Below are 22061 nucleotides of genomic sequence, written 5' to 3'. Positions count from 1 at the left end.
ACCCCATGGACTGCTCACACCAGACTTCCCTGTCCTTCAGTATCTCCCAGAGTTTGCTCAAACTCATGTACATTGAATGGGTGATGCTATCCAACCATCTCATCCTCTGTCTCACAGAGAATTAAATCAATAATCACATTGATTTCTTTTTTTAATATTTATTTGGCTGCATCATGTCTTAGTTGTGGTGTGTGAGTTTCTCTAGTTGTGGTGAATAGATTTTTCTCTAGTTGCAATGCGCAGGCTCAGTAGTTGCTGCACCCAGGCTCAGTAGTTGCAGTGCTTGGGCATAGTTGCCCCAAGGCATGTGGGATCTTAGTTACTAGACCAGGGAACGAAATGATGTTCCTTGTATTGCAAGGTTCATTGCTAACCACGGGGCCACGGGGCCAAATTGGTTTAATATAGTGTGACTGGACTTCCCTGGTGGCCCCGTGGTTAGCAATGAACCTTGCAATACAAGGAACATCAGTTCATTCCCTGGTCTGGTAACTAAGATCCCACATACCAAATCATGTGTATTTTGGAGAAGGAAATGGCATCCCACTGCAGTACTCTTGCCTGGAAAATCCCATCGATGGAGGAGCCTGGTGGGCTGCAGTCCATGGGGTCGATAAGAGTCGGACACAACTGAGCCACTTCACTTTTCATTCTCATGCATTGGAGAAGGAAATGGCAACCCACTCCAGTGGTCTTGCCTTGAGAAATCCCAGGGACAGGGGAGGCTGGTGGGCTGCCGTCTATGGTGTCCAACAGAGTCAGACACAACTGAAGCGACTTAGCAGCAGAAGCAGCAGCATCAAGCCTGTTAGTTAAATGATGTTATTCAAAACATTCAGTTCCGTTCAGTTGATCAGTCGTGTCCGACTTTGCGACCCCATGAATCACAGCACACCAGGCCTCCCTATCCATCACCAACTCCTGGAGTTCACTCAGTCTCACATCCATCAACTCAGTGATGCCATCCAGCCACCTCATCCTCTGTCGTCCCCTTCTCCTCCTGCCCCCAATCCCTCCCAGCATCAGAGTCTTTTCCAATGAGTCAACTCTTAGCATGAGGTGGCCAACGTACTGGAGTTTCAGCTTTAGCATCATTCCTTCTAAAGAAATCCCAGGGCTGATCTCCTTCAGAATAGATCTCCTTGCAGTCCAAGGGACTCTCAAGAGTCTTCTCCAACACAACAGTTCAAAAGCATCAATTCTTTCGTGCTCAGACTTCTTCACATTCCAACTCTCACAGTCATGTATGGATGTGACTACTGGAAAAACCATAGCCTTGACTAGACAGACCTTAGTCGGCAAAGTAATATCTCTACTTTTGAATATGCTATGTAGGTTGCTCATAACTTTTCTTGCAAGGAGTTAGTGTCTCTTAATTTCATGGCTGCAATCACCATCTGCAGTGATTTTAGAGCCCCCCAAAATGAAGTCAGCCACTGTTTCCACTGTTTCCCCATCTATTTCCCATGAAGTGATGGGACCGGATGCCATGATTTTCGTTTTCTGAATGTTGAGCTTTAAGCCAACATTTTCACTCTCCTCTTTCACTTTCATCAAGAGGCTTTTGAGTTCCTCTTCACTTTCTGCCATAAGCGTGGTGTCATCTGCATATCTGAGGTTATTGATATTTCTCCCGGCAATCTTGATTCCAGCTTGTGTTTCTTCCAGTCCAGCGTTTCTCATGATATACTCTGCTTATAAGTTAAACAAGCAGGGTGACAATATACCGCCTTGACATACTGCTTTTCCTATTTGGAACCAGTCTGTTGTTCCATGTCCAGTTCTAACTGTTGCTTCCTGACTTGCATACAGATATCACAAGAGGCAGGTCAGGTGGTCTGGTATTCCCATCTCACTCAGAATTTTCCACAGTTTATTGTGATCCACACAGTCAAAGATTTTGAAATAGTCTATAAAGCAGAAATAGATGTTTTTCTGGAACTCTCTTGCTTTTTCCATGATCCAGCGGATGTTGGCAATTTGATCTCTGGTTCCTCTGCCTTTTCTAAAACCAGCTTGAACATCAGGAAGTTCACGGTTAACATATTGCTGAAGCCTGGCTTGGAGAATTTTGAGCATCACTTTACCAGCATGTGAGAGAGAGCAGATGTGCAGTAGTTTGAGCATTCTTTGGCATTGCCTTTCTTTGGGATTGGAATGAAAACTGACCTTTTCCAGTCCTGTGGCCACTGCTGAGTTTTCCAAATTTGCTAGCATATTGAGTGCAGCACTTTCACAGCATCATCTTTCAGGATTTGAAACAGCTCCACTGGAATGCCATCACCTCCACTAGCTTTGTTCATAGTGATGCTTTCTAAGGCCCACTTGACTTTACATTCCAGGATGTCTGGCTCTAGATTCGTGATCACATCATCATGATTATCCAAGTCTTGAAGATCTTTTTTGTACTGTTCTTTGGTATATTCTTGCCATCTCTTCTTAATGTCTTCTGCTTCTGTTAGGTCCATACCATTTCTGTCCTTTTTCGAGCCCATCTTTGCATGAAATGTTCCCTTGGTATCTCTAATTTTCTTGAAGAGATCTCTACTCTTTCCCATTCCGTTGTTTTCCTCTATTTCTTTGCATTCATCGCTGAAGAAGGCCTCCTTATCTCTTCTTCCTATTCTTTGGAGCTCTGCATTCAGATGCTTACATCTTTCTTTTTCTCCTTTGCTTTTCGCCTCTCTTCTTTTCACAGCTATTTGTAAGGCCTCCCCAGACAGCCATTTTGCTTTTTTTGCATTTCTTTTCCATGGGGGTGGTCTTGATCCCTGTCTCCTGTGCAATGTCACAAACCTCATTCCATAGTTCATCAGGCACTCTATCTATCAGATCTAGACCCTTAAATCTATTTCTCACTTCCACTGTATGATCACAAAGGATTTGATTTAGGTCATACCTGAATGGTCTAACGGTTTTCCCTACTTTATTCAATTTAAGTCTGAATTAGTAATAAGGAGTTCATGATCTGAGCCACAGTCAGCTCCTGGTCTTGTTTTGTTGACTGTACAGAGCTTCTCCATCTTTGGCTGCAAAGAATATAATCAATCTGATTTTGGTGTTGATCATCTGGTGATGTCCGTGTGTAGAGTCTTCACTTGTGTTTGGAAGAGAGTGTTTGCAATGACCAGTGCATTTTCTTGGCAAAACTCTAGTAGTCTTTGCCCTGCTTCTTTCCACATTCCAAGGCCAAATTTGCCTGTTACTCCAGGTGTTTCTTGACTTCCTCCTTTTGCATTCCAGTCCCCTAGAATGAAAAGGACATCTTTTGGGGGTGTTAGTTCTAAAAGGTCTTATAGGTCTTCATAGAACCATTCAACTTCAGTTTCTTCAGCATTACTGGTTGGGATATAGACTTGGATTACTGTGATATTGAGTGGTTTGCCTTAGAAACGAACAGAGATCATTCTGTCATTTTTGAGATTGCATCCAAGTACTGCATTTCAGACTCTTTTGTTGACCATGTGGCTACTCCATTTCTTCTGAGGAATTCCTGCCTGCAGTAGTAGATATAATGGTCATCTGAGTTAAATTCACCCATTCCAGTCCATTTGAGTTCGCTGATTCTTACAATGTCGACATTCACTCTTGCCATCTCTTGTCTGACCACTTCCAATTTGCCTTGATTCATGGACCTGACATTCCAGGTTCCTATGCAATGTTGCTCTTTATAGCATTGGACCTTGCTTCTTTCACCAGTCACATCCACAGCTGGGCATTGTTTTTGCTTTGTCTCCATCCCTTCATTCTTCTTGGAGTTATTTCTCCACTGATCTCCAGTAGCATCTTGGGCACCTACTGACCTGGGGAGTTCCTCCTTCAGTATCCTATCACTTTGCCTTTTCATACTGTTCATGGGGTCCTCAAGGCAAGAATACTGAAGTGGCTTGCCATTCCTTTCTCCAGTGGACCACATTCTGTCAGACTTCTCCATCATGACCCACCCATCTTGGTTTGCCCCTTGGGCATGGCTTAGTTTCATTGAGTTAGAGAAGGCTGTGGTCCTAGTGTGATTAGTTTGACTCGTTTTCTGTGAGTATGGTTTCTGTGTGTCTGCCCTCTGATGCCCTCTTGCAAAACCTACCATCTTACTTGGGTTTCTCTTACCTTTAGCATGGGGTATCTCTTCAATGCTGCTCCAGCAAAGCACAGCCCCTGCTCTTTACCTTCAATGAGGGGTATCTCTTCACCGCCATCCTTCCTGACCTTCAACATAGGATAGCTCCTCTAGGCCCTCCTGCGCCAGTGCAGCCACCGTTCCTTGGACATGAGGTAGGTCCTCTTGGCTATGCTTAGTGTGCTGGTCACAACCGCCTGGGCTTAGTGCGATGGTCGAAGCTGCCTGCACTTAGTGTGCTGGTCGCAGCCGCCTGCGCTTAGTGCGCAGGTCGCAAATAGCTAAATGTTTCTGATAGATTTTAAATTAGTGACCTTATCTCTCTTCTCTATAGAAACATAATAATTTTAATTTTGTGAAGATAGTCAGTGGAATGGAGTAGTCACATCACATTCCCAAATCAGGAATTGGGAAAAGAAAATTCTGTGAATCAGAATGAGCTAATTTATACCAGGCTGACAACTCTGCTCCCACCTCCACGTTTCTGTAGTTTAATCGTTAAACTTACCTTTCACTCTTCAACTTAGCTCTTAATATGAGTGTCCTTCTATGCCAACTCTCTTCTGTGAGACTTCTCGGCAATCCATATTGATGGAGTCTCCACTGTACAGATTCTCTGTTTCCACAATCAGTATGAAAAAGAAAAGAGAATGGAGAATTGTCCATTAATTCTGTATTTCACTGGCTTATTTTTCATTTACAAAAGTGAGTCTTACAGCTACCCTAAACTTTAAGGGGACAGAGAAATGTAATCATCTCATATGTCTAGGAGGAAGGAAAGCAAGAAATATTGCTTTCTACTATAATGATATAGGCGCTAAGTAATCAACAACCATTATTTTTAAAAAATATTTAATATTAAATATTTGCATGCCATTTTAATGTATTACAGTGAAACCATTTAATAATTGACCATATATCAAAGTGATATAGTAAAAAGAAAAATATGGTTGACTCTTCCATGTTTTTAATTAGATCATGTTTATTAAGGCTAGCTAAGATCAAAAAAGAAATACTATAATTTAACATGACAGGAGAGCTTTCTTTCCAAAGACTGGCAAATTTGTGGCTAAAACATCTGAGCGTTATGGAAACTATATTTATAACTATATTGTAAATGTATGTATTAAATATTTGTATCAGTTTATATAATCATTAAGCATTTTTTTTTTCAATTTATAAAACTGAGTTTGAAAATGTACTTGTATGGTTGGATCATATAATTGTTATTTAGATGTGTATCCTTGCTAAGTCGCTTCAGTCATGTCTGACTCTTTGTGATCCTATGGACTGTAACCTGCCAGGCTCCTCTGTCCATGGGTTTCTCCAGGCAAGAATACTGGAGTGTCCTCCTCCAGGGGATCTTGCCACCCAGGTACTAAAACTGTGTCTCTTATGTCTCCTGCATTGGTAGGTGGGTTCTTTATTACTAGCAACACCTGGGAAGCCCTGTTATTTAGATGTGGGAAAGTTTAATCATTATAAAATATTAATCCTTGCAAGCATCATTTTATAACCATAAATCTTGCATTCATGTTTCTACACTTAAGATATTGACTTTGAAAGCAGTTATTATTACTACATGAATTAATATGCAAATAGTATATTATTTCTCATTGATGGAGTTCTTTCTATATTTTGGTGTGTGCTTTTAGTAATTATGTCTTAAGAACTATTTCAGCTCTCTTTGTGACTATATTGAAGTTGCCCTTTTGTATAACTAAAAACAAAACAATTTTTTTTTTTTTTTTTTTTTTTTTTTGTCAGTAGCGCTCTAGGTTGTCCAGCAGTCAATCTTTTGTTGATTTTCTATCTGGTATTAATTTATTTGAATAACTACTAAACCGTCCCATATCCTCAAATACTTTGATTTGTTAGGATGATAGCAGATGTTCTGTTGAGAAAATCCCTGCAGTTTTGTTTCTGCCTCTCCTCCCTTTATTAGTCACACATCAAATACGACAGTTAACTAACTTTCTCAGAAGGTGACTTGAATTTTCTCTTCCCAGCTGCTTCTAAACAGTTCTTTATTCACCTCCCCCCCCCCCCACAAAGATGGAGGATTAACAATTTTCTCTTACTCTGCTCTATATCTTCCAATTAAGGATATTCATTGGTAAGGGCCATCATACATCATAATTCAACTCTGCCTTTCAAGCTGAGAGATATCTATAGTAAAGTTATAAGATCTCTTCTTTAGGAATACTGAGAATTTGAAGAGTCTCTAGAGAAACAAAATTGCAAAATTATTTTAGAGGGATTCTTTGCATGTTCTCTTATTCTGTCTATTATGTGTTAATCTTTTTCAATTTTTTCCTTAGTTAGCATTTCACTTTCAGCATGTTATTAGGCTGCAAAATGATAACTCTATAGGCCCCTGAAGGTGTTAGTTGCTCGGTCATGTCCAACTTGTTGCTACCCCATAGACTGTAGCCTGCGATGCTCCTCTGTCCATGGGATTTCCCAGGCAAGAATACTGGAGTGGTACCCATACCCTTCTCCAGGGGATCTTCCTAACCCAGGGATCGAACCTGGGTCTCCTGCATTGCAGGCAGATTCTTTACCGTCTAAGCCGCCAGGGAAGCCCTTTACAGGTCCCTGCTGATGCTGCTCAGTTGCTTCAGTCGTGTCCAACTCTGTGCGACCCCATAGAAGGCAGCCCACCAGGTGCCCCCATCCCTGGGATTCTCAAATTCACGAATACTGGAGTGGGTTGCCATTTCCTTCTCCAGTGGATGAAAGTGAAAAGTGAAAGTGAAGTCGCTCAGTCGTGTTATGACTCTGAGGAACCCCATGGACTGCAGACTTCCAGGCTCCTCAGTCCATGGGATTTGCCAGACAAGAACACTGGAGTGGGGTGCCATTGCCTTCTCCATTACAGGTCCCTAGCCAGCCTAAATGTAATAAAATATTTAATGTATGATAGCTCTAGATCCCATCAAATATTTGTAAACTCTAGTAGCACCTTGGAGACCTCTGAGAGAGATGTGCGATGTGGACTCTTATCAGATACCATCAATGCACTTTCACATGTTACTGTAGAAGGACTCTTGTTTTGAAACATTGTTATTCAACAACAACAACAACTAAAATCATTAAATACCTGTTTAGAAAAGACCTGTTTAGAGATTCATTTAATTTGTAATACTTCTTTTTAAAATTTCATGAATTGCCTAAGCATGCATCAGATATAAGTTGCTTATTCTTAAATTTACCCTGATACTTTAAAAGAGGATGCTGTAATATTTCTATATGCTCATTTTTTGTTGATTAAATGCTTTTGCACATATTAGATGACACAGAGTAGAAATAGGTTTTATTTGAAAAAATTAATATGGGCATGAGTACATTGTGTATGCTTTTGTATTCATAAATTGATTACCTTTATTGAAGATATGTGATTTTTTTCTCTTTTCTTTGTTAATATTTACTAAGAAAAATGTTCAACTGATGGCTTCTATAATTATTATCCAAATTACTATTAAATTTTCTCAACAGAATTTCTTAAGGGATGCTGGAAAAACATATTAACAGAAAAATTGCCATCGATAATATCCAACTGATGAGGTAATTTTACTTATTGCAAGGCATCATGTCAATGATTATTTTAAGATGCTAGTAAAGGAAACCAAGGGGTTTCCCAGGTTGCACTAGTTGTAAAGGACCAGCCTGCCAATGCAAGAGATGTAAGAGACTTGGGTTCAATTCCTAGTTTGGGAAGATCCCTTGAAGGAGGGCATGGCAACCCATTGCTGTATTCTTGTCTGGAGAACCTCATGGATAGGGGAGCCTAGCAGACTACAGTCCATAGGTACACAAAGAGTTGAACACAACTGAAGTGACTTAACACGCACAAAAGAAAACCAAAGGGGCAACATGCATACATATGTATAAACAAAGTTTTATATTTTCATTTAGTGTACAGAAATCTTCCAAGTTCCCACTTTACCAGTGGATTGTGAGTGGTTAAGGTGACCTGGATTAGATTTTACACCAGTGATCTGTGTTCATAATCAAAAGTTAATATCCCACTGCAACAAATTTAACTAGTGAAAGAAAACATTTATCTTAATGAAGTTCAATGATAATTTTAGAAGTAATAAGCAATAATTACCATTTATTCAACATTTGCCCTGACACTTTATTTACATTTACTTTATGTGATAATTACTGCTGTACATAATCTTTATATACAGAAATATTTAAAATAATTTCACATTGTCTGCCTGAGAAGGGCTATGAATAAATACTTCAGTATAGTGAAAATCAATAATTAAGCCTCCACGGAAAGCAGAGGAGGGGATGTATTACCTTTTGTAGTAATTTCTTTCTTTTATCAATACAGCACACTGGTAGCTAACATGGCACAATGTGAAAGTAGTAGAATACTTTGCGTTTTGTTTTGGTTTTTTTTTTCAATTCTGGAATATTTCATGCTTACCAGAGAATCAAATTTGTATTTTGATTTTCCATTTTCTTCATTGTCTTGGGGCTGGTGCACTGGGATGACCCAGAGGGTTGGTACAGGGAGGGAGGTGAGAGGTGGGGTTCAGGATGGGGAACATGTGTACACCTGTGGCAGATTCATGTTGATGTATAGCAAAACCAATACAATATTGTAAAGTAATTAGCTTCCAATTAAAATAAATAAATTTTAATTAATAAAATAAAAATAACTTTTGTGTATTATTTCAATTAATGTTTTCAACTTTTGGTTGGTGGTTTTTGGTGGTAATAATATCAGGCTACAGATAATACACTTTCTGTGATGAAAGTCTGTTCTAATTTTTATAGTTTATTCATTTTCCTAAGAAAACTATTATGACTTGGCTAGCAATGATTGCAAGTAAAATTTTCTTATAAATATTTCAAGACAAGACACATTTTATAAGGCTTCCATGGGATATCTTTGTCATTGTTGATCTGTTGACCTTCACTGTGGTCTCCTTAAATTTATTTAAGAACTAAAATTATCTAAGATGTCATGAACTTTAATTTATTACATTTGCTATTTATTTTGACACTTGCTATTATTTTCATTGAAACTGCATCTATATAGACCACTAGCTTGACTAGGATGACTGAATTTAGTGACTGCCATTCAGCTAATAGTTGTTCAATAAATCAGAATGTTTGTATTGCTTGCATGTGTGCAAATGAAGCTACTATGCACTGTAGTCTTTTGCCAAAAAAAGTTTGATAAATAATTATATTTGAATGGCTGAGATCCAGTTTTTCAGATAATATGAAATTCTTGTGATCTGGAAGCTGAAAAATGGCAAATATGATTTCAGAAAGTACACTCATACTGTGATTCTTATTCTCAACAGTTCATATTTATTCAAAAGTGATATAAAGAAAAAGAAGTTAGGAATGTATGATTTTCTTCCTAAATAAAAATGTACTGATTTTAGAGTTTTTAAAACCAATTCCAGCTGGATCTGAGTCAGCATCAGGCACTCCCCAGTTTGGCACAGGCCAGCAAAGTTGGCACCCTTTATGCTGCTAAGGCCCAGAGCTTGACAAGTGCTTTTGGATGGAGGTACAGTGGCACAGCTGTTTGGGGGGACCTTATGGGGAATGTGTCTAAAATATTTTCCTAGACAATGTTAGCTACCACTTCTCTTTTTCTTTTTCATAAGTATTTATCAAAGTAGGAACAAATATAAAACAATAAAGTGATACTGCTGGAATTAATTACATTTATTATCATTATAATTAAAAATAGTAATATCAATATCAGAAAAAGGATAAACAGGATAAAAAGTAATATCAATAAGAAGTCATGTAAAGAGGAAGGTGTATGTGTGTGTTTGAAGCATTAAATACATTTTTCAGCATTTAGTTTTTTCACCAACATTTCTAGCTAAAGTTAAGGTCATGCTTATTCACTTTGTATAAAACCAAAGTAAAACGGCAGAGTAATGTTCATTTTATACTTAAAATTTCAGAGTTGCAAAAACAGTTGAAAAAAATCCAACCAGTTACGACTTATTAATAATTTTTAAAAGGAATATCAGACACTTGAACATATTTGTTCAACAATAGGTAAATTTTAATTGGATGTGTGGCTTCCCTGGCAGCTCAGATGTAAAGAATCTGCCTGCAATGCAAGAGATGTAGACATGATACATGGGTTCAATCACTGGGTTAGGAAGATCCTCTGGAAGAAGAAATGGCAACCCAATCCAGTATTCTTACTTCAAAAATCCCAATCCATGGGGTTGCAAAAGTTAGACATTACTGGATGATTGAGCACAACAAATGAAAGTGTGTGAGCAAAAATTACTTTATGGTATTTTCAATCTATTTCCTAAAGTTTCTTGGGAAAATAAATTGAATAATGATAGAAAATATAAATTGAAAGAAAATTTCAATATTAATAATTTGTCCAAGTTGTTTGAATACAATCAATGACAATTAAGGTTGCCTTACTTTTTAAATGGCAGTTAAAGATTTTCAACTTTGATTTTTTTTAACAATTCATAATATATGAAATGAGAATTAAAAGTATATAAACTTATCTGCCCAAAGAAAAAGAAGTTGTAATATATGTATTTAAAACTCTTTGACATAAAAATATTAATAGTTTTTTTTAGTGCATTAGAAGAATGTCAAATGTAGCAGAATATAATTTGTATGGTAGTTGAATTAGCATATGTAGACCCTATATCAAAGGGTCTACATTAGTCACTGGAGATATAAATATGAGAAGGACTGTGTGCTTGCCCCCACTGAGATTACATTCTAGTGAGAACCAGTGAAATTAGCCTAGAGGGAAAATGCTATGATTGTGAAAATAAAATTATACCATAGTAGTGTTAGCATTAAGAAAGATAAAAATCTGAAAATAAGGGGGATTTAGCCAGAGACAGACTCAAAGATAAAAATCAACTTCAGAGAAAATAAACATATGGATGGCTAACTACAAAATTACCCTGACCTTCCTTTAAGCCCATATTCACATCCTTTGCTATGCAAAGTTGCAGAACCCTCTCACTTTGACTCTGAACCACTCAGTTACCATTCATGTGACTTACTTTTACCTGTGGGCTATCAGCAAGCTAGTTGTAAGCAGAGACTTGAAAAGGCCCTAGCCTTTTCCCATTTTGCTCTTGCTTTCTGAAATTTAGACACACACAAAAAGAGCAACTATCAGAATGAAAGAGGAAGGGAGGAACATATAGAAGAGATTCTTCATTCCAGTGTATCAGTTTCCTGGTTGGCTTAGGGTGGCAGAGATTTATTCCTCAAAATGTATTACTCTGAAATCACTGTCACTAGGCCAAAATCAAGGTGTTGGCAGAGTCACAGATCCTCCAAGTGCTGTAAAAGAGAATTTATTCCAGCTTCTTCCAGCTTCTGGTGGCTTCCAGCATTCCTTGGTTTGCAGTCATGTCACTCTGATCTCTACCACCATGGTCACATTATCTTCTCTGTATTCTTTGATAACCTTACCCTGCCTCTCTCTTATAAGGATACCTGTGGTTTCATTGAGGGCCCTGACAGATAATCCAAGGATTATTTGGATTTGATAATTTGATTATCCAAGGATTTGATAATCTATCTCAAAATCCTTAAATTAATCATATCTGCAAAGATCCTTCCCAAATATTTACAGCTCCTAGGGATTATCAGATATACTTTAGCATTTTTTTTTTTTTTTTTAAGATTCTACCACAGTCTTTCCTTTGGTCTAAAGGATTTATATCCATGACACATGGAAAATACATTTATCACTTTCCAGAACTCTCAAATCTCATAATTGATTAAAGTATAGGTCAATTTCAAGATCTACCAGCATACCATTAGATTAAAAAGTCTCAAATCTCACAGTTTATATCATTTAAATCAGATATGTGTGAGACTATGTATGATTCATCAAGGAGAAAAAAATCCCTCTCTATCTGTGGACACATGAAACTAGAAAGCAAATTAGATGTTCTGAAATACAAAGTAAGAGGAGCAGGAATAGGAAAATAGTTATAGACGTTCTATTCCAAAATGGAGAAAAAGGAAGGAAGGAGATCACTATTCCGAAGCAACTTAAATTTGCTAGCAGGACAAATCTACTAGATTTCAAGGCCTCAGAATAAATTGGTGAGGCTCAATGTTGCAGCCTCTGGGCTCAAGGCTCTGACCTCCAGGCCTATGGCTTTGCCTTCTCTTTTATAAGGAGATGTGAGATCAAATTGCCAACATCGGTTGGATCATAGAAAAAGCAAAAGAATTCCAAAAGATATCTACTTCTGCTTCATTGACTATGCTGAAACCTTTGACTGTGATCACAACAAACCACTGAAAATTGGGAATACCAGATCACCTTACCTGTCTCCTGAGAAACCTGTATGCAGGTCAAGAAGTAGTACTTAGAACTGGACATAGAACAATGGACTGGTTCCAAATTAGGAAAGAAGTATATCAAGGCTGTATATTTTCACCCTGATTATTTAACTTATATGCAGAGTACATCATGGGAAGTGCCAAACTGGAATCAAGGTTGCAGGGAGAAATATCAATAACCTCAGATATGCAGATGATACCACTTTAATGGCAGAAACTGAAGAGGAACTAAAAAGCCTCTTGATGAAGGTGAAAGAGGAGAGTGAAAAAGCTGCCTTAAAATTCAACATTCATAAAACTAAGAACATAGCATCTGATCCCATCAATTCATGGCAAATAGATAGGGAAACAATGGAATCAGTGACAGACTTTATTTTCTTGGGCTCTGAAATCACTGCAGATGGTGACTGCAGCTATGAATTAAAAGATGCTTGCTTCTTGGAAGAGAAGCTGTGACCAACCTAGACAGTGTATTGAAAAGCAGGGGAATTACTTTGCCAACAAAGGTCCGTCTAGTCAAAGCTATGATTTTTCCAGTAGTCATGTGTGGATGTGAGAGTTGCACCATAAAGAAGTCTGAGTGCCTGAATTTAAGTTTTGGAACTGTGGTGTTGGGGAAGACTCTTTAGTGTCCCTTGGACTGCAAGGAGATCAAACCAGTCAATCCTAAACAAAATCAATCCTAATTATTCATTAGAAGTATTGATGCTGAGGCTGAAACTCTAATACTTGGCCAGCTGTGTGAAGAACTGACTCAGAAAACCCTGATGCTTGGAAAGACTGAAAGCAGGAGGAGAAGGGAAGAACAGAGGATGAGAGGTTGGATGTCATCATCACTGACTCAATGGACGTGAGTTTGAGCAAGCTCTGGGAGATGGTGAAGGAGATGGAAGGCTGGCATGCTTCAGTCCACAGGGTCACACATATTCAGACATAACTGAATGACTGAACAACAACAACAAGATTGGATTTTAGGCCTATCATGCAGGTAGTCCAGGATAGTCTCTCCATTTCGAGATTCTTGGTCATATCAAGATCCTTAACATAATTGTATCTGCAAAGATTCTTTCTTGATACGGTGATTTACAAGTATCAGGGATTAGGACCTTATATTTCTTGGAGTGTCCTTTTTCAGCCCACTGTGTGCAGTCATCTTACCCAAGGCTGACCTAATAGACTTGAATTTAATCGATCCAGTATAGATCAGTAAGTACATGCAAACTAAGACCAGCCTCAGTCACAGTCTCATAGACTCAAGAACAAATAAATGTTTAATGGAGACCATGAAGAGCTGATATCTTAGTTGTTCTACCAGTTAAATAATCAGGGTGACAATATACAGCCTTGACATACTTCTTTCCTAACTTGGAACCAGTCCATTGTTATATGTACTGCTCTAATTACTACTTCTAACCTGCATTCAGGTTTCTCAGGAGGCAGGTAAGTGGTCTGGTATTCCCAGTTTTTAGCAGTTTGTTGTGATCACAGTCAAAGGTTTAGCATAGTCAATGAAGCAGAAGTAGATATCTTTTGGAATTCTCTTGCTTTTTGTATGACCCAATCAATGTTAGAAATTTGATCTCACATCTCCTTATAAAAGAGAAAGCAGAGCCATAGACCTGGAGGGCAAACTCCAAAACATAGTGGAGGACAGGGAAGCCCAGCATGCTGTAGTACATAGGGTTGCAAAGAGACATGACTTAGAAACTGAACAACAGCAGCCAAGGCCAATATAGATCAGTAAGTACATGCAACTAAGACCAGTCTCAGTCACAGTCTCATAGACTCAAGAACAAAGAAATGTTTAATGGAGGCCATGAAGAGTTGATATCTTAGTTGTTCTACCAGCTGCTCAGAAAGAACAGTTGAAACACTGTGATGAGCTGTGCACTGTGGAGTTCTTTATCTACAAACTGCAATCCCTCAGGCAGTGCTCTCTGACTTCTCTGTTTGACATCTGAAAGATACAAAGTTCTTGTTTTTCTGAAGCTTTGAGTGTCTGAGATTAGGGTAGTGTTGAATCCATTCTGGTTTTAGAACTGGACATGGAACAACAGACTGGTTCCAAATAGGAAAAGGAGTACGTCAAGGCTGTATATTGCCAACCTGCTTATTTAACTTATATGCAGAGAATATCATGAGAAACGCTGTAGAAGAAGCACAAGCTAGAATCAAGATTGCCAGGCAAAACATCAATAACCTCAGATACGCAGATGACAACATCCTTATGGCAGAAAGTGCAGAGGAACTAAAAAGCCTCTTGAAGAAAGTGAAAGAGGAGAGTGAAAAAGTTGGTTAAAGCTCAATATTCAGAAAACGAAGATCATGGCATCTGGTCTCATCACTTCATGGGAAATAGATGGAGAAACAGTGGAAACAGTGTCAGACTTTATTTTGGGGGGGCTCTGAAATCATTGCAGATGGTGACTGCAGCCATGAAATTAAAACATGCTTACTCCTTGGAAGAAAACTTATGATCAAACTTTATAACATTTTGAAAAGCAGAGACAACTTTGCCAACAAAGGTCCATCTAGTTAAGGCTATGGTTGTTCCAGTGGTCATGTATGGATGTGAGATTTGGACTGTGAAGAAGGCTGAGCACCAAAGAATTGATGCTTTTGAACTGTGGTGTTGGAGAAGATTCTTGAGTGTTCCTTGGACTGCGAGGAGATCCAACCAGTCCATTCTAAAGGAGTTCAGCCCTGGGATTACTTTGGAAAGAATGATGCCAAAGCTGAAGCTCCAGTACTTTGGCCACCTCATGGGAAGAGTTGACTCATTGGAAAAGATTCTGATGCTGGTAAGGATTAGGGGCAGGAGGAGAAGCGGATGACAGAGGATGAGATGGCTGGATGGTATCAATGACTAGATGGACTTGAGTTTGAGTGAACTCTGGGAGTTGGTGATGGACAGGGAGGCCTGGCGTGCTGCAGTTCATGGGGTCGCAAAGAGTCAGACACGAATGAGCGACTGAATTGAACTGAATGTTTCTTTTGCTTCAAATCCCTCAATGCTTTTCCATTGTCCTGGTAATAATTATAAATTTTAAATGCCGTAATGTGGCTGAACTGAGAAACCAGTTTCCTTCAGAAAGCAGTGCTTTTGGTGGGAAGAATAAATCTTTTCATACTTCAACATTTTCTAATTACTTATTTATTGTATACTGATGTATGGCTTTAGGAAGCCAGCATCTCAAATGAAAGCTTTTAAAAGTTTTTTTATTTTTTTTCTCCCTCAGCATTATGAGGAAAAATATGTTTCCAGAATTCATGAGAAGGCCAAGGCATCCTAAAACCAAGTGGAGCCCTGTGGGACTCCCAGGCACAGAGACCTCCTCTCCCACATTTCTTTTAGGCCTGACTCCAGCCATTCTAAACTTCTCTGAGTTATAAGGGCTTCCCTGGTGGTTCATTCAGTGCAGGAGACCCGAGTTTGATTCTTGGGTCAGGAAGATCCCCTGGAGAAGGAGATGGAAACCAACTCCAGTATCCCTGCCTGGAAAATCCCATGTACAGAGAAGCCTGGCATGCTACAGTCCATGGGGTCATAACAATGTGACTAAACCACCATTGAACAGTTGCTTATCAAGGAAGAAACAGCCAAGAAACCGCCTGAAGCAAGATTAAAATGACCAGAGAAGTGCATTAAAATTAGCTAACTGACCCCCTGAGATGAGATTAAGGGAGTGCAAACCCTGCTTACCCACTGCAGTATTCTTGGGTTTCCCTTGTCACTCAGTGGTAAAGAATCTACCTGCAATGCAGGAGACCTGGGTTCAATCCCTGGGTTGGGGCAATCCCCTGGAGGAGGGAAAGGCCACCCACTCCAGTATTCTGGCTGGAGAATTTCATGGACTATCCATGGGGTTGCAAGGACATGACTGAGCAACTTTAACAACCCTCTTACACCATAATCTTGTCAGAGACTCTACCTCTGACTCAGTGTTATGAAAACCTTCATCAGTGTCTCTGAGGTGGAAACACATAGGTTTTCAAGGCAGCCTTTGTTTGGCAAAGCAGTAAAGCTATCTTTTTCTGTTTCACCCAAAGCTCTATCTCCAGGTATTTGATTGGTGTACAGAGATCTAGGATTATAATAAAAGCCCGCAAGGCTCCTGTGTCCATGGAATGCTCCAGGCAAGAATAGTGGAATTGAACCTGGGTCTCCGACATTACAGGCAGGTTCTTTACCATCTGAGCCACGAGGGAAGCCAATAAAGTTTGAGTTAGATATATAGAGGATCTGTGTAACATTAATTAAAAGCAAGGCAGAGATTTTGTTGCTGACCATGGCTGATATGGAACAGACAAGTCAATTTATTACATGCTATTCCTTGACTGCTTGCCAGAAGAAGATGCCCTTTAGGATCTATTTTTGAGGTGTCTCTTTTTTCTTTAAACTTATGTTTAGCTCTCAATTCCAACAATTTAATGAAGAACTAATAAAATGATAGATTTTAACTTAAAAGACAGGAGGAAAAAGACACAAGCTAGGGGATCCAGTTTTCAGGGTATTGAAATAATACATGTCAGACACATTGGAGGATATAAAGAAGACTATACTAGGTGATTCAAGTATTACTCAGGCTACAGAGTTGACAACATTTAAAAATTAAGAAGAGAGGAAATTACAGATAATTAGCTCCATTTCAAAATTTAAAAAACCTAAATAGAGGAAAATAACAGAATGGGAAAGACTAGAGATCTCTTCAAGAAAATTAGAGATACCAAGGGAACATTTCATGCAAAGATGGGCTCGATAAAGGACAGAAATGGTCTGGACCTAACAGAAGCAGAAGATATTAAGAAGAGGTGGCAAGAATACACAGATGAACTGTACAAAAAAGATCTTCACGACCCAGATAATCATGGTGCTGTGATCACTAATCTAGAGCCAGACATGTTGGAAAGTGAAAAGCAAGAGAGTTCCAGAAAAACATCTATTTCTGCTTTATTGATTATGCCAAAGCCTTTGACTGTGTGGATCACAATAAACTGTGGAAAATTCTGAGAGAGATGGGAATAGCAGACCACCTAAACTGACTCTTGAGAAACCTGTATGCAAGTCAAGAAGCAGCAGTTAGAACTGGACATGGAAGGACAGACTGGTTCCAAATAGGAAAAGGAGTTCGTCAAGGCTGTATATTGTCACCCTGCTTATTTAACTTCTATGCAGAGTACATCATGAGAAATGCTGGACTGGAAAAAACACAAGCTGGAATAAAGATTGCTGGGAGAAATATCAATAACCTCAGATATGCAGATGACACCACCCTTTGGCAGAAAGTGAAGAGGAATTAAAGAGCCTCTTGATGAAAGTGAAAGTGGAGAGTGAAAATGTTGGCCTAAAGCTCAACATTCAGAAAACGAAGATCATGGCATCTGGCCCATCACTTCATGGGAAATAGATGGGGAAACAGTGGAAACAGTGTCAAACTTTATTTTTTTGGTCTCCAAAATCACTACAGATGGTGACTGCAGCCATGAAATTAAAAGACGCTTACTCCTTGGAGGAAAAGCTATGACCAACCTAGATAGCATACTTAATAGCAGAGACTTGACTTTGCTGAATAAGGTCCATCTAGTCAAGGCTATGGTTTTTCCTGTGGTCATGTATGGATGTGAGAGTTGGACTGTGAAGAAGTCTGAGCGCTGAAGAATTGATGCTTTTGAACTGTGGTGTTGGACAAGAACTTGAGAGTCCCTTGGATTGCAAGAAGATCCAACCAGTCCATTCTGAAGAATATCAACCCTGGGATTTCTTTGGAAGGAATGATTCTAAAGCTGAAACTCCAGTACTTTGGCCACCTCATGCAAAGAGTTGACTCATTGGAAAAGACTGTGATGCTGGGAGGGATTAGGGGCAGGAGGAGAAGGGGACGACAGAGGATTAAATGGCTGGATGACATCATGGACTCGATGGATGTGAGTCTGAGTGAACTCCAGGAGTTGGTGATTGACAGGGAGGCCTGGTGTGCTGTGATTCATGGGGTTGCAAAGAGTCAGACACGACTGAGCAACTGAACTGAACTGAACTGAATTGAATTTATGAAATGCAATATTAAATATGAGAAGAACACATTTTTCAAAACAAGATAAAAACAAAGAGTTAAGTTTTGCGTATGCTGGATTTGGAGCACCCATAGATTTAAATAACCAATAGACTACCAGTTATATGGCCATATGCTTAAGAAAGAGATATAGGGTGCAAAACGTTTCGGAATTCATCATTAGATGAAGGATAGTGATGTATAAGACTGAATGAGCCTATTCAGGAAAATGTGTGAAGTACATCAAGATAGATTCAGATAAACATTAAATATAACAGGATATGGATAAGAAAAATCATCCTTAGAAAAGAGTGAGAAATAGTATAAGACAGATGGAAAGAAAGTTATATGTGTGTATTTTCAAAATATCTGAGGGAAGATATTTTTAAAGAAAGAAATGTCCACAGTTGTCTTGATCAGTGACCCTAATTTGGTTGCCAAGACAGTCCAGAAATTATTCTGTTTCCTTAGACTATTGTTAGCCCATTTTTTTTCCCCTAACACCTAATTCAAACATTTATAACCACCTTGAACTTATTATGTATATAATTATATGCATCTCATATCTCATTCTCAAGAAGACTTTGTCTCCTAGCACACAGGCTTTTTTTTTTTTTTTCAGAGAAATTGTTTGTTTTTTGTCACCAGTGAGGTTCTTTGTGTCAGTTTGTCTTGTTGGTTATTTATTAGAGATCACCATCTGTTGAAGGAGGAGGTTGAAAGCAAGACTGAAATGAGAGAGAATTAGAAGTGTGATCTTACACAGTCCTGTGGGAAACTGGAATATGTATGCTACAACAAAGTTGTCCTGTATTTGCCTCAGTCAAACATTGATGTGGGCTATCCTGGGAAGGCCACTTCCTTAAGCAAGAGGAGGTGGGTTTCTGGAGCTGGGACAGAAGGGGAACCAAATAGCTGTGTTAATCAATACTTCCTTGAAGACAGGCCTGTGTTTTAATGGGCATATTAACATACCATAACACTTACATGCACATCTCTCTTTCCTTCTTAACATTACATAGATTCCCTATCACTTCAGTATTCCTGCCTTGAGAAGCCCATGAACAGTAGGAAAAGGCAAAATGATAGGATATCAAAAGGGGAACTCACCAGGTCAGTAGGTGCCCAAGATGCTACTGGAGATCAGTGGAGAAATAACTCCAAAAAGAATGAAGGGATGGAGACAAAGCAAAAACAATGCCCAGCTGTGGATGTGACTGGTGATAGAAGCAAGATCCAATGCTGTAAAGAGCAATATTGCATAAGAACGTGGAATGTCAGGTCCATGAATCAAGGCAAATTGGAAGTGGTCAAACAGGAGATGGCAAGAGTGAACGTCGACATTCTAGGAATCAGCGAACTATAATGGACTGCAATGCATGAATTTAACTCAGATGACCAATATATCTACTACTGCAGGTAGGAATCCCTTAGAATAAATGGAGTAGCCATCAGGGTCAACAAAAAAGTCCAAAATGCAGTACTTGGATGCAACCTCAAAAATGACAGAATGATCTCTTCGTTTCCAACGCAAACCATTCAATACCATGGTAATCCAAGTGTAAGCCCCAACCAGTAATGCTGAGGAGCTGAAGCTGAACGGTTCTATGAAGACCTACAAGATGTTTTAGAACTAACACCCAAAATAGATGTCCTTTTCACTGGAATGCAAGAGTAGGAAGTCAAGAAACACCTGGAGTAACAGGCAAATTTGGCCTTGGAATGAGGAATGAAGCAGGGCAAAGACTAATAGAGTTTTGGCAAGAAAATGCACTGGTCATAGCAAACACCCTCTTCCAACAACACAAGACTCTACACATTGACATCACCAGAGGGTCAACACCGAAATCAGATTGATTATATTCTTTACAGCCAAAGATGGAAAAGCTCTGTACAATCAACAAAAACGAGACCAGGAGCTGACTGTGGCTCCGATCATGAACTCCTTATTGCCAAATTCAGACTGAAATTGAAGAAAGTAGGGAAAACCACTAGACCATTTCAGGTATGACCTAAATCATATCCCTTATGATTATACAGTGGAAGTGTGAAATAGATTTAAGGGCCTAGATCTGATAGGTAGGGTGCCTGATGAACTATGAAATGAGGTTCGTGACATTGTACAGGAGACAGGGATCAAGACCATCTCCATGGAAAAGAAATGCGAAAAAGGAAAATGGCTGTCTGGGGAGGCCTTACCAAAACCTGTGAAAAGAAGAGAGGTGAAAAGCAAAGGAGAAAAGGAAAGATATAAGCATCTGAATGCAGAGTTCCAAAGAATAGGAAGAAGAGATAAGAAAGATTTCTTCAGTGATCAATTCAAAGAAACAGAAGAAAAGAACAGAATGGGAAAGACTAGAGATCTCTTCAAGAAAATTAGAGATATCAAGGGAACATTTCATGCAAAGATGGGCATGATAAAGGACAGAAATGGTCTGGAACTAACAGAAGAAGAATACATTAAGAAGAGGTGGCTAGAATACACAGAAGAACTGTACAAAAAAGATCTTCATGACCCAATAATCATGATGATGTGATCACGAATCTAGAGCCAGACATCTTGGAATGTGAAGTCAAGTGGGCCTTAGAAAGCATCACTACGAACAAAGCTAGTGGAGGTGATGGGATTCGAGTTGAGGTGATGGCATTCCAGTTGAGCTCTTGCAAATCCTGAAAGATGATGCTGTGAAAGTGCTGCACTCAATATGCCAGCAAATTTGGAAAACTCAGCAGTGGCCACAGGACTGGAAAAGGTCAGTTTTCATTCCAATTCCAAAGAAAGGCAATGCCAAAGAATGCTCAAACTACCACACAGTTACACTCATCTTACATGCTAGTAAAGTAATGCTCAAAATTCTCCAAGCCAGACTTCAGCAATACATGAACCTTGAACTTCCTGATGTTCAAGCTGGTTTTTAGAAAAGTCAGAGGAACCAGAGATCAAATTGCCAACATCCGCTGGATCATGGAAAAAGCAAGAGAGTTCCAGAAAAACATCTATTTCTGCTTTACTGACTATGCCAAAGCCTTTGACTGTGTGTATCACAATAAACTGTGGAAAATTCTGAGAGAGATGGGAATACCATACCACCTGACCTGCCTCTTGAGAAATCTGTATGCAGATCAGGAAGCAAGAGATAGAACTAGACATGGAACAACTGACTGGTTCCAAATGGTGAAAGGAGTACGTCAAGGCTGTTTTTTGTCACCCTGCTTATTTAACTTCTATGCAGAGTATATCATGAGAAACGTTGGACTGGAAGAAACACAAGCTGGAATCAAGATTGCCAGGAGAAATATCAATAACCTCAGATATGCAGATGATACCACCCTTATGGCAGAAAGTGAAGAAAAACTAAAAAGCCTCTTGATGAAAGTGAAAGAGGAGAGTGAAAAAGTTGGCTTTAAGCTCAACATTCAGAAAACGAAGATCATGGCATTCAGTCCCATCACTTCATAGAAATAGATGGGGAAACAGTGGAAACAGTGTCACACTTCATTTTGGGGGACTCCAAAATCACTACAGATGGTGAGTGCAGCCATGAAATTAA

Source organism: Capricornis sumatraensis, chromosome 1 (genome assembly GCF_032405125.1).
Source record: "Capricornis sumatraensis isolate serow.1 chromosome 1, serow.2, whole genome shotgun sequence".
Classification (NCBI taxonomy): domain Eukaryota; kingdom Metazoa; phylum Chordata; class Mammalia; order Artiodactyla; family Bovidae; genus Capricornis; species Capricornis sumatraensis.
The sequence above is the reverse complement of the archived record's forward strand: the minus strand, read 5'-3'. Positions refer to the sequence as shown.